Source organism: Sciurus vulgaris (genome assembly GCF_902686455.1).
Source record: "Sciurus vulgaris genome assembly, chromosome: 11".
Taxonomy (NCBI): Eukaryota; Metazoa; Chordata; class Mammalia; order Rodentia; family Sciuridae; genus Sciurus; species Sciurus vulgaris.
The window spans coordinates 87,476,770-87,490,210 of NC_136472.1; positions in this window are offsets into that span (position 1 = coordinate 87,476,770).

Genomic DNA, 13,441 nt, shown 5'->3' on the forward strand with positions numbered 1-13,441 from the left:
TATTATATTTTGATACATTTGTAAGTCATATTTAAGACATATTGTGTTGACTGTGCTCACTGCTAGATGTCACTTTTGTTTCAATGTTCTTCAACCATGTGACACTTTCTTGTAATATAATAAAGGAGTCACGTGAATGGTCACCCTCATTGGTCAGCCCAATTCATCAAAGGAAAGCTGAATATTATCTTTATTAGGAAAAGTAAATTACTACGTACTCAGAGTACACGTTCAATTTAATTTCACTGAAGATTTCCTAATGACATATTTTCTGGTATTGATTCTCAGCATGGTTCCACGTGTTGGAGAAAAGGGATCAACAAGTTTGACTGTTTACAAAGCTAGATAAGACTCTGTGCAATATTAAAAATGAATGTCTTTAATCTCTAGAAATTCCTGTTTATTTAAGAAATACCCCCATATCTTTATGTTTCTTTTATTTCTTTAATTGACTTTCATGTACATGTAATTAAATATATTGTTTCTCCCTTATCCTTACATCACCTCCCATGGAACTTTCATAGGTTATTAAATATGTCTCTATGGCAAAGCTTATAGAGGTTGCTGTAGCTCCCCCCAGTTGAAATTCAGTTATATTACCACTCCTCAACTGAGGATGATGCAATTATTACTTTAGAAGATAAGTAAATATCAGTACAGCTTCAATATTTATGAGGAGAAATTGCAAAATAAAAGTTGCAAGTATTTTATTTGAATCCTCTATTAACTTTGACCTGAAATCACTTGATTTTCTTGTTCTGTTAAACTACATGATACTTGTATGGCAATGAGAACAGTCATTTTGAGTTCATAGCATTGTCCTATAAAAATATAGCACATTATTAAGCCAAAATAGTTTTTTTTTTTTTACGAAAACAATTATGAATTGTCATCAAATCACCACGGTGTGAAGAAAGAAAAAGAAACACTATATCTTAGTTCAAGAATACATTGTAATTTAAGGCAAAAGAGTAAGGATAACTCACATATTTCTCAACAAGATCAAGAGTCCTCATTTCTTTTAATTTGGAGTGTGGAGCCTGTCAGGATTTTCTTTCACTTGTCACACAAAATACATTATTAAGTATTTCACTTATGTAAAGCAGTGTAGAAATGGTCTCTTTGCAATGAAATGGAGTAATATGGTTCAGGAATAATCTAAAATGACAGTTCAGTATAATGTGATTTAATGTGTGGCTAGAGTTTTAGAGTGTGAACAGTTTCACAGGAAATAATCCAGAAGTATGGAGAGATCATCTTTGTTTTCTAAATTAAGCTATTGCAAAATTACAGTTGCGATTTCATTTTTCATGAGTTTGTTGACTGAGAGCAATATAATGATACAAGTCAAATTATTTTAGGGTATAAATTTTTAAAACATATTTTTAATCCATTCTTGTTTTTCTAAATATATTCTCATTTTAACTGTTGTATAGCAATTGCACTTATTTGTAGGGTATATTGTGACATTTTCTTACATGTATATAATGTGTAATAATGAGATCAGGTTTTTAGGCACTTCTATCACCTTAGACATATGTCATTTTCTGTGTTGGGAATATTCGAAATTTTCTTTTCTACCTGTTGTGAAATATCCAATTACTTGTTGTCAGCCTTAGTTGTCCTACTGTGCTGTAGGGCATTAGAAGTTATTCCTAGTACCCTTTACCCAATATTCATCCTCTCCCCATTTCCCTTATCCCACACACTTCCCAGACTCCATTAACCATTACTGGATTCCCTAATGCTGTGAAATCAACTTTTTAGCTTTCACAGACAAGTAAGAACATGAGGTATGTGTCTTTCTGTGTTTGACTTATGTAACTCAGCATAATGTCCTCTAGTTCCACCCATGTTGCTGCATATGACAGACTTTTATTGTTTCTATGACTAAATAATATTTCATTGTGTACATATAAACTGTTTTCTTTATCCATTCATTGATGGAGACTTGTGTTCTTTCCTTTTCAAGGCTATTGTGAATTGTGTTGCAATAAACTGGAAAAGCAGATGTTTCTTTGATACACTGATATCATTTGCTTTCACATATACCCATAAATGGTATAGCTGGATCATATGGCAGTTCCATTTCTAGGTTTTTGAGAAACTTCCATTATGTTTTCTGTGTAACCATTCATGTTTTTAGTAATACAAATATGCAGGTCACCAGAAAATTAACATATATATGCTAAACTCTATTTCAATATATACATTTAAAATATTAAACAACACAGTATTCCTTCCCTTGCTGAAATCTAGCATGATGTGCTTGTTCTAGAGGATACATTAATAAATGACTATCTTAGTTTTTTGATCCCACTCTGGAATAAAGGAGATGACTGGAGAAAGAGACCTAAGCATAGGAGGTGGGTTAAGCTTACTACAGAGAGCAGAAAGCAAGAAACTGTATGTGGCTTGTGAATGTAGGGGCTTCTCAGGCCCCACCCACTTTTAAACCAGTCCAGTCAATGACCAGAAATCTGAAATGTCAGTTATTCCCATCTCTTGGTTCTGGGAAGAAGAAATGCAAAGTCGTGTATTTATGTTAACATAAAATATAAGTTCATGAGACATGAAACATGGGATCAAACTACTTGTCTAGCCCATTCACAAGTTATATTTTGATCACGATTCTCAAAGATACGTCATAGAAGAACAAGACTTTGTTTCCCAATATACTCTAAAACACTTCTTAAATTTTCTTGGTCACATTCTAAAAAACTTAACCTACAGATGTATTCTTTTCTCTTGCATATAGAAGAATTGTGCCTTGTTTACATCCACTGTAAAAAAGAATAAAAAAAAATAGATTAAAAAAATCCCAGAAGTGACACTAAGATGCATTATTATTTTAACTTTGAAGCTATCATAAAATTGATTATGGTCATTGAATTTAAACTCATTGCAAATTAAACAACAAAATGCTTTTGGAATTGAATAAAACAAAAAAATCAAGCATTCCATATTTCTGAAAATTTTAAAGGTCTTATATCAGATGTAAAACTTGATTTCTCTCCATAAGCTTTCCTTTCTTACTTTGTGTGTGTGTGTGTGTGTGTGTGTGTGTGTGTGTGTGTGTGTGCATGTGTTATGGGGATCAAACCCACGTTCTTATGCATCTAAGCATGTGTTCTATAACTGAGGTACAGCACCCCAGCACTAACTTTTCTCTCTTTAACAATTAACTTTCTCCTTTTGGCAGTGCTCCCCAACCTGTATCACATTTAAATTATAAGACCATTTTTTAATAAGAAAATACATGCAAAAATTCATGGTATTATATTTGTTTTTGTTGTTGGTACTAGTGATCATACACATCTTGTTTGGAGAATAATATATTAATATATCCATGACTGAACTACATTTTCATAGAGGAAGAACTAATTTGACTCAGATTACCTTCTAATACATATATTAAAAATGTATCATTTTTGTTTGTTTCTTTCTGAGAATGTTCATCTATCTTTATATGGTTTCTTTTTAGGTGTAATATTGTGGTTTAACTTAGTCGTTAATTAAGGACTTTGAAATATGACAGAGCACTCTGGTTCTGACTCTCAATCAACTGGGACAGATTGTTTAACCATTTGAGCTAGCTGTGCTTTCCATGATGAGGAATAGAGTGGGATTCTAGGTATGTTACTAATTGGACCTATAAGAAATGGAGTTTATGCATGATCGCTGGGAAAGGAGCACATGACTAAACATGGGCGACAATGAATCATAGTTCAAAACAAGGAAATAGAATTGAGTAAACTTGAAAGGTTGGGTTGGAAAGCTTAAAAGTGGGCTTAAACATAGATCCAAAGAAAAGGACATATATTTGGCCAAACCATTGGTTTTTATTGATGATACTCAGAGGTCATTCTATAGTTTGGATCTCCCAAGAGTTACCAAAGGCCCATGTGTTAAAGAATTGGATCTCAGGTTAGGACTGTTGGTGAGGGGGTGATACCTTTGAGAGGAGGGGCATTGTGGGAGATCCATAGGTCACTGGGGAATGGCTTCAAAGGCGATTGTGGGACTCCGACCATTTCCTCTTTCTCTTATTACTTCCTGGCCATCAGGTGACCAGTTTGCCCTAGCATGTGCTTTCCTGTCATTACCATTTTGTACAGTCCAGAGGCTTAACAGCAATGGATCTGCCTGAAAACCACCTAGAACCTCTGAAACTATAAGCCAAAATAAATCATTTCACTTTACATTAATTATCACAGTTATTTCATTATGGTGATAGAAATCTGACTAACAAGGTACCTTATGGGAATTTATGACAGAAGAATTTGAAAAAAGAAAAAAAAATGGTGATATAAAGTTGCCTTTTTTAAGAAACACTTTTATCAGATATGTTGTCATATGGATGGCAAACTATAATTACATTGATCATATTCTTTAGTCAAGTCTTTTGATACCAGCACAACTCAGAAAGATTTACTTAATGATGTAGATATTTTGAATAATCTTTCCAGGAAAACTTTTGTGTCATAAGTAAAACTTCAAGCGATCATGTCAGTAGCAAATATTACACTATTTATACACTCTTGGATGTGACATGTGATGCGTTTGAACTTTTTTATACATGGAGAGCTCACACATAATTTTTAGTCTTTTTTACTTGAGTTTACCCTTCAAAGTCACCTCAAAAGTCTTCTCTTCCAGGGTTCTCTCTTTAACCAATTTTCTTGCCCTCAGGCTGAATTGAGTGTTCAATATTGGTCAGGAACTTTAGGTACAGACCCTATAAATACTCTAGATTATTGGGATTTTTATTGTTAGGATTTATTTATAATTTTGTCTTGAGGTCTTTTTCAAGAGTGGCCATAAGCTAAGATAGCTGCTTTCTAGGAGGGCCCCAATCTAGTGAAAGTTAGGTTAAGATGTGTTGGTTAGAAGAGACACAATGAGGAAATGAAACTAGTCATGAGCAATAGAAATTCCTTCCAGACCCCAGTGAGATTTATGGTGTCATTCAGTGGGCAGGGGAAATGGGAAGTCTGGAGGCATCAGGGAACTCAGCTAGCAGATGGGGTGCAAAAGAGAGGACCTATATGACCTCGCCTTTATTAAGATGCAGAATGATGTTTCTCAGGCTTTCCTTTAGGGATAATGGGTTGACTGTGTTAAAGAAAACTTACAAGGTGTACCTGGTGTTCTCCCCGTAGGTACTCTCATGGGGAACAGCTGTGGGGTATGTTGGGTCTGTGGGACAAGGAAAAGGCAGATTATATTATAAGCAACACAAGAAGAAGAAGATTTAGCCAGGACAGAGGTAACAGGATATGACTGAGTTTTAAACAACTATGTGAAAACTAGAGATAGATGCTGAGGCAGCAACTATATCAAAAATTTTGACAATAGTGTAAACAGAATCTATTAAGTGTTGTCAACAGTTTGCAGTGTTAGGCAATAGTCTCTAGGAAGGCTTAAGAAAAGAACTCAGCTAAACTGCCTGGAAAACTTCCAAGATAATAACACAGAGCAAGGTCAAGGGAGTTGTGCCTCCATCATGACTTGATGACCCAAGAAATGGCTACTGTGACCATGAGGTCTAGTACAAGCCACCCCTGCCAGGACTGGGCGGTAACCACGGTAGTAAGTCAAGTGCATGATTGAGCAGCAGTTAGCGCTCAAAATACATAGTGTGTTGATCTGCATCATCATAGATAGAAATTTTCTGCCTCTTTTCCCAAATAATCTATTTCTTTCCATACTTGAACCAGCAGTGGTACTGATGTAGCCTGATGATGGAGTAAAAATTTCAGGTTTTAATGTATTCCAGCCTCCCTGACGTTTCTGTAGGGAACAGAACACCAAAAATGTGACCACAGAATCTGCCAGTGCTTCTTTATTGTACTCACTAGGAATCGATGTGAAGCACTCCTTGCAGAAGGATTACAACCCTACTGCACAGCATCTGTAATTTTTAATCAGTTTCTGCCAGCAGTGCATGCCTTAGTATTATTATGATCTCAAAATAAATACATAAGAATACTTCAGTGCAGTGTAATCCACACAATAGGGATTCTGAAAATAACTGGATTTATGACCCTGCCCTCTTACTTACATATCTACCTATTCTAGATTGCAAATTCTTCTAGGATAGTGGTTAAATCTTTGTTTTTGCATTGCTTATCAGAGTATGTGGCACATATTAACTGAACAATGAATTTTTATAAAAGAAAGATTGTAAGAATGCAAATAAATGCATTCCATTGAGATTCCTTAGAGATTAAAGCTATGGGTTTACTAAGTGTATTCAATGGTGTTTCTTGAAAATATTTCAATTTTAAGGAATTAGGACAGTTTGCATAGATAATGCCATCAAATGTCCTTGATCTTGTTTATTTGCAGGCAAGTAAAAAATGAAGTGGTTAGTAAAGTATACATTTTTCAAACATTAAGAACATATTGAAAATCATGGCATACCTTTTTGCTAGTTCACATATAGCATAATCAGTAATGCTAAGGAAAGTTTTAAACTTATTAATCAGCAATACATGTATCTCCACATATTTTTGAGTCTATTTTCTGAAAATAAATTTATTCTGTTAGGTGCCTTATTATTTACTATTCATAAGTCAAATGAAACAGCTTTCTTGTGTTACTATGTGAATATCTTATTCATGAGACTAAGCAGGGAAGATTTTCAGTTGATGCTGTAGATCTAAACTTGGAAAATAAATAAAAAATAAAGTGCTATTTATAAATTCCCTTCCCAAATCTTTTGCACTTTTGCAAGCTACTACTTGTGTTCTGGATTTTATTGTTTTGTAAATAAGTGTGTTCAGGTAAATATTCGCTCCAGCCTTTTAGAGTTAAAAGGAACCTTTGACTATCTGCTGGTGTCTCATCCTCAGATTTGAAGTCCCTGTATGCTTTCTATAAGGTGATTGTGCAGTTTCTGATCGACAAGCTTTTTCATAACATCCAGGAAGGGTACTTATCATCTCAAAATACAGGCTGATTTTCCACAAAATTCTTATTTTTATAAAAACTTTTCTTTAAAAGACAAGCAAATCTGTTTCTTATCTGCCTCAAACTTACTGGTGTTATTTTACTAAGAAGTAAAAGTTTTGAAACAATTTACCAACCCTCCAAATAGTGCATTTATTACTTTAACATATTTGAAAGAGTCTTCCTTACCATCAGTAAATGTACAGTAAACATAATAAATGTCTATGGAAAAATTATTCTTTACCTACTCCCTGTCTGCCTGATCCAAGATATCCATTTTCACATTTCAGGGAACCATTTTCTCTAGTAAGAATCCCTCCCTTTGGGGTTTCTGTTGGAGAAGTTTCTTTTAGGTCTACTCCACATCTACAGAAGAGCTCAAAATTGTGCTATTACCATATATGTAAGAATTTGACATTCTTTGAATATGCCTTTGAAATCAGTCTATTCAGAATTTTAAAAAAATGAGACTATACCCTTCCTCACTGGTACAGTAGGGCCTTATTCAATGAGGCACGTGTCTTTTACTTTGCCGCCATTACTGGGTGGAGGGGTGGCCATGTTCAGGCATCAAGGTGTTCTTCCAGGCTCTTTTCACTTGGAAGGAAATTGCTCATGGCTGGTATGAGGCAATATGGGGTGGATAAATCCCTGATTTTCTAGAAACAACACCAGAAGAAAAGAACTCTGGAAATCAGATACTGGAGTGTGGGTGTAGGCCATGAAGAGAAGGGAGCTTAAGAGGACGATCCTTTAAATCACTGTATGAGGTTCTGAGCTTACCATGAATCCTCACAGGCCTATTCTGAATCAGTAGTGACCCAGTAAATGTTTTGAGATTTGAGCAACAGTGAAGGCCATTGTATATGTCTCAGAATGGCATCTGGGAGGTGCATAAGGAACAAAAGTCAAAATAACACTACAAAGACTCTGTAAACTAAAATAATAAGGAAAAATTCCTCACAGAGGCCAAATCAGAAATTGTGTTCTGAATCCAACAGGGTTTACCTGCTAAAACAAAGTAAATAATATAATATGTGAAATTTTAGAATTTTCTTTTAATGAAAAAAAAAAAAACCTCAAAATGAAATATTCAAAATGCTCAAGTCAAAATTATTCAACACTTCAACACACCAAGAACCAGGAAAACCAAAACAACTTCCAAGATGGAGAAATTAACAGATGACAGTAAACTAATGACTTAAACATTAGAGTTTCAGGATAAGACTTTTTAAAAAACAAGGTCTCTCTATGTTGTACAGGTTGGCCTTGAGTTCCTGCCTCAGTCTTCCAAGTGCTGATGTAAAAGGACAAAGATTTTAAAATAGTCATTAAAACAATACTTCAAGAATGAGTGAAAACATTCTTTCGATGAATGAAAACAGAATTCCTCTTAAAAGTAATTGAAACAATAAAAGGACCAAGTGGAAAATTTATCACTGAGAAGTACAAGAACAATAATAATAACATTCCCTGTAGAGATTCAATGGCTGAAGAGAGATGACAGGAGAAATCACTAATAAACTTAAAGGCAGGTCAAAAGAAATTACCCAACCTGAATAACAGAGAGCCTCTATTAGACATTAACAAAAGATCTAACCTTATTCTCATTGGAGTCTGAGAAAGACAGAGAAATTTTTGTAAAAATGTTGAAAGATTAAATGACCCAAAACTCTCTCCAAATTGGTTAAAAAAAAAATTCTCAGAAGTTAAAATGTCCAACAAGTTCAATGAACCCCAACACATAAATTCTATACCCAGAATCAGATTGGTAGATACCAAAGATAAGAAATATACACACAGAAAGAATGTGTAATAAAAATGACACAAATCATATAAAAAAGATAAAGCTCCAAATTACTTCAGATTTTCTCCTAAAGACAGTTAGGAGTCTCCTAAAAACAGTTGAACAACATATTATTTGAACAGAAAATAATGGTATGTCTATCTCTTATCTAGCAAAAATATTTTTCAGGACTAAAGCCCAGAATAAAATAATTAGATGAGAGTATAAAACACAAGGAATCCTAGACAATAAAGGAAGAGCAAAAGAAAACTTAAATATCTGGTTGAACAAGATATACTTTTTCTTTCCACATATTTACGAAAGGCTACTGAAATTTAAAATTATAATATTCTCATAAGGAAATTTCAGCATGTGTAGATGTTACATTTGAAAGACAAGGGGATAAGACTACTAATTTTTTAAAAATATATTTTGTATGCCATCTTTAAAACAATACACATGAAAATTAATATAAGTAAAAGGATGCTAAAGAAATGCCATTTACAACAAATTTTTAAAAAGTTTAAATGTCTTTACTAAAATCAAACTAAGCTAATTTCACAATGAGAAAAACTGTCAGGAAAAAAGAATATTAGAAAATAATGAAAAAGTCAATTCATTAAAAAGATACAATTTTAAGTGAACTTGACCCTAAATCTGGAGTTCTAAAATATGTGAATTGAAAACTAGTAGACTGAAGACATAACCAATTTATGTATAATTATTCTCAGAGACTTTGACATTTATCTGTCATTAATTTATACTATGAGCAGAATGAAAATTAGCCAGGATGACCTAATTGATATTTATATAATATTCCACTCAGCAAAACAGAATATGTACTATTTTGAAAAGCACATGAAACATTCATCAGAATAGAACATATACATGGTCATAAAATATATATGAATAAATATAAAATAATTGGTGTGTTTTTTGTTATACTGATTATACTGGGAATTGAACTCAAGGGAGCTCAGCTTCCTAGTAACTTGGATTATAGACATTTGTCACTTCACATAGCTAATATGAAAGATTGGAATTATTTAAATTGTATTTGTGAACATAATAATATTTAACTAAATATCAGGGAAAGCGTATCTCTTTATCTCATGTGTTTGAAAACTAATGCAGAACTATTTATGGGGTGCAGTTAGAATATTGTCTATATGATAATTGATAAGATTAAATGTTTATATTAGAAAAGAAAAAGTTGCTTAAATCAATAATTTAAGATACCACTTAGGACCCTAGAAGAGAAAAGTAATATCAAAGCAAGCAAAAAGAAGGAAATAGCAATGATAAGAGTCAAAAATCATTGAAATTAAGAACAACAACAAAAAGATAAAAATCTACTAACCCATAGGTGTTTTTCTGAAAGGCCAATAAAACTGATAAACCTCTTGACAGATTTTCCAATGAGAAAAGAAGGAAGACATACATTACCAACAAGAGACATGATATAAATACTGATCTCACACATGTAAATGGATAATTAGAAAACAGTTGAAAAACTGTAGGCACATTGATTTTGCTACCTAGATGAAATGTACCAATTCCCTGAAAAATGCCTACTACTAAAATCAAATTAAATAAATAGATAACCTGAATAGTCCTACTATTCTATTTTATTTTATTTGCTAGCTGTACTGGGGATTGAACGTAGGACCTTGAGCATGCTAGACCAGTGTCTACCACCTATCTGTATCCTCAGCTCTTTTTACTTTATTTTGAGACAGGGTCCTGCTGAGTTTTCCAGGCTAGTCTTAAACTTTTGACCCTCTTTCCAGAGCTTTGAGAAGAGTTGAGATTACAGGTGTGTGCCATGGTGCCTGACTCCTACATAATTTTTTTTCCTTTTTTTTATTTTAATTGAAAATCATAAATTTACATAGGGTAATGTTGTTTGATTCATTCTGTTATTTTTTGCCTTCCCCCCCACCCTTCCCACCCCTCTTTTTCCTCTATACAGTCCTTCCTTTCTCCATTCTTACCACCCACCTTATCCCTAACCCTAAACCTAACACTAACCCTAACGCTAACCCCTCCTACCCCCCTTATATGTCCTCATCCGCTTATCAGCGAGATCATTCATCCTTTAGTTTTTTGAGATTGGCTTATCTCACTTAGCATGATATCCTCCAATGTCATCCATTTGCCTGCAAATGCCATGATTTTATCATTCTTCATGGTGGAGTAATATTCCATTGTATATATATATGCCACAGTTTCTTTACCATTCATCAACTGAAGGGCATCTAGGTTGGATCCACAATCTGGCTATAGTGAGTTGAGCATCTATGAACATTGATGTGGCTGTATCTCTGTAGTATGCTGATTTTAAGTCCTTTGGGTATCGGCCAAGGAGTGGGATAGCTGGGTCAAATGATGGTTCCATTCCAAGCTTTCTGAGGAATCTCCATACTGCTTTCCAGAGTGGCTGCACTAATTTGCAACCCCACCAGCAATGTATGAGTGTACCTTTTTCCCCACATCCTCGCCAACACCTATTGTTGCTTGTGTTCTTGATAATTGCCATTCTAATTGCTGTGAGATGAAATCTTAGGGTAGTTTTGATTTGCATTTCTGTTATTACTAGAGATGTTGAACATTTTTTCATTTATCTGTTGATTGCTTGTACATCTTCCTCTGTGAAGTGTCTGTTCATTTCCTTAGCCCATTTGTTGATTGGATTGTTTGTATTCTTGATGTAGAGATTTTGAGTTCTTTATATATTCTGGAAATTAGTGCTTTATCTGAAGTATGAGTGGCAAAGATATTCTTCCACTATGTAGGCTCTCTGATCACATTACTGATAGTTTACTTTGCTGAGAGAAAGCTTTTTAGTTTGAATCTATCCCAGTGGTTGATTCTAGCTTTTATTTGTTGTGCTATGGGAGTCCTGTTAAGGAAGTCTGATCCTAAGCCAAAAATTGAAGGTTTGGACCTACTTTTTTTTCTATAAGATGCAGGGTCTCTGGTCTGATTCCGAAGTTCTTGATCCATTTTGAGTTGACTTTTTGTGCAGGGTGAGAGATAGGGATTTAGTTTCATTCTGTTGCATATGGATTTCCAGTTTTCCCAGCACCATTTGTTGAAGAGGCTATCTTTTCTCCATTGCATATTTTTGGCACCTTTGTCTAGTATGAGAAAATTGTATTTATTTGGGTTTGTGTCCTTGTCCTCTATTCTGTACCACTGATCTATCTGTCTATTTTGGTACCAATACCATGCCGTTTTTGTTACTGTTGCTTTGTAAGAGAGTTGAAGATCTGGTATTGCGATACCCCCTGCTTCGCTCTTTCTACTGAGGATTGCTTTATCTATTCTGGGTTTCTTATTCTTCCAGATGAATTTCATAATTGCTTGCTCTATTTCTGTAAGGTATATCATTGGGATTTTAATTGGAATTGCATTGAATCTGTATAGCACTTTTGGTAGTATGGCCATTTTGACAATATTAATTCTGCCTATCCAAGAACATGGGAGGTCTTTCCATCTTCTAAGGTTTTCTTTAATTTCTTTCTTTAGTGTCCTGTAGTTCTCATTGTAGAGGACTTTCACCTCTTTTGTGAGATTGATTCCCAAGTATTTTATTTTTTTCGATGCTATTGTGAATGGGGTAGTTTTCCTAATTTTGCTTTCTGAAGATTCATCATATATGTATAAGAATGCATTGGATTTATGAGCATTTGTCTTGTAACCTGCTATTTTACTGAATTTACATATGAGTTCTAAGAGTTTTCTGGTGGAATTTCCAGGCTCCTCTAAATATATAATCATGTCGTCAGCGAACAGGGATAGTTTGAGTTCCTCTTTTCCAATTCGTATCCCTTTAATTTCTTTGGTTAGTCTAATTGCTCTGGCTACAGTCTCAAGAACGATATTGAATAGAAGTGGTGAAAGAGGGCCTCCCTGCCTTGTTCGAGTTTTTAGGGGGAATGCTCTCAGTTTTCACCATTTAGAATGATATTGGCCATGGGCTTAGCGTAGATGGCCTTTACAATGTTAATGAATGTTCCCACTACCCCAATTTTCTCTAGTGTTTTGAGCATGAAGGGATGCTGTATTTTATCAAATGCTTTTTCTGTATCTATTGAAATAATCATGTGATTCTTAACTTTTAGTCTGTTGATATGGTGAATGACATTTATTGATTTCTGGATGTTGAACCAACCTTGCTTCCCTGGGATAAAAACCACTTGATCATGGTGCACTATCTTTCTAATATATTTTTGTATGTGATTTGCTAAAATTTTGTTGAGAATTTTTGCGTCGATGTTCATTAACGATATTGGTCTGAAATTTTCTTTCCTTGATGTGTCTCTGTCTGGTTTAGGTATCAGGGTGATATTGGCTTCATAGAATGAGTTTGGGAGGATTCCCTCCCCTTCTATTTTATGGAATACTTTGGGAAGTATTGGAATTAGCTTTTCTTTAAAGGTTTTGTAGAACTCGGCTGAGAACCCATCTGGTCCTGGACTTTTCTTTGTTAGTAGACTTTTGATGACCTCTTCTATTTCATTGCTTGAAATTGATTTATTTAAGTTGTGTATGTCCTCCTTGATCAGTTTAGGTAATTCATATGTCTCTAGAAACTTGTTGATGTCTTTGAGGTTTTCTATTTTGTTGGAGTATAGATTTTCAAAATAGCTTCTAATTATGTTTTGTATTTTACTCGTGTCTGTTGTGATATTTCCT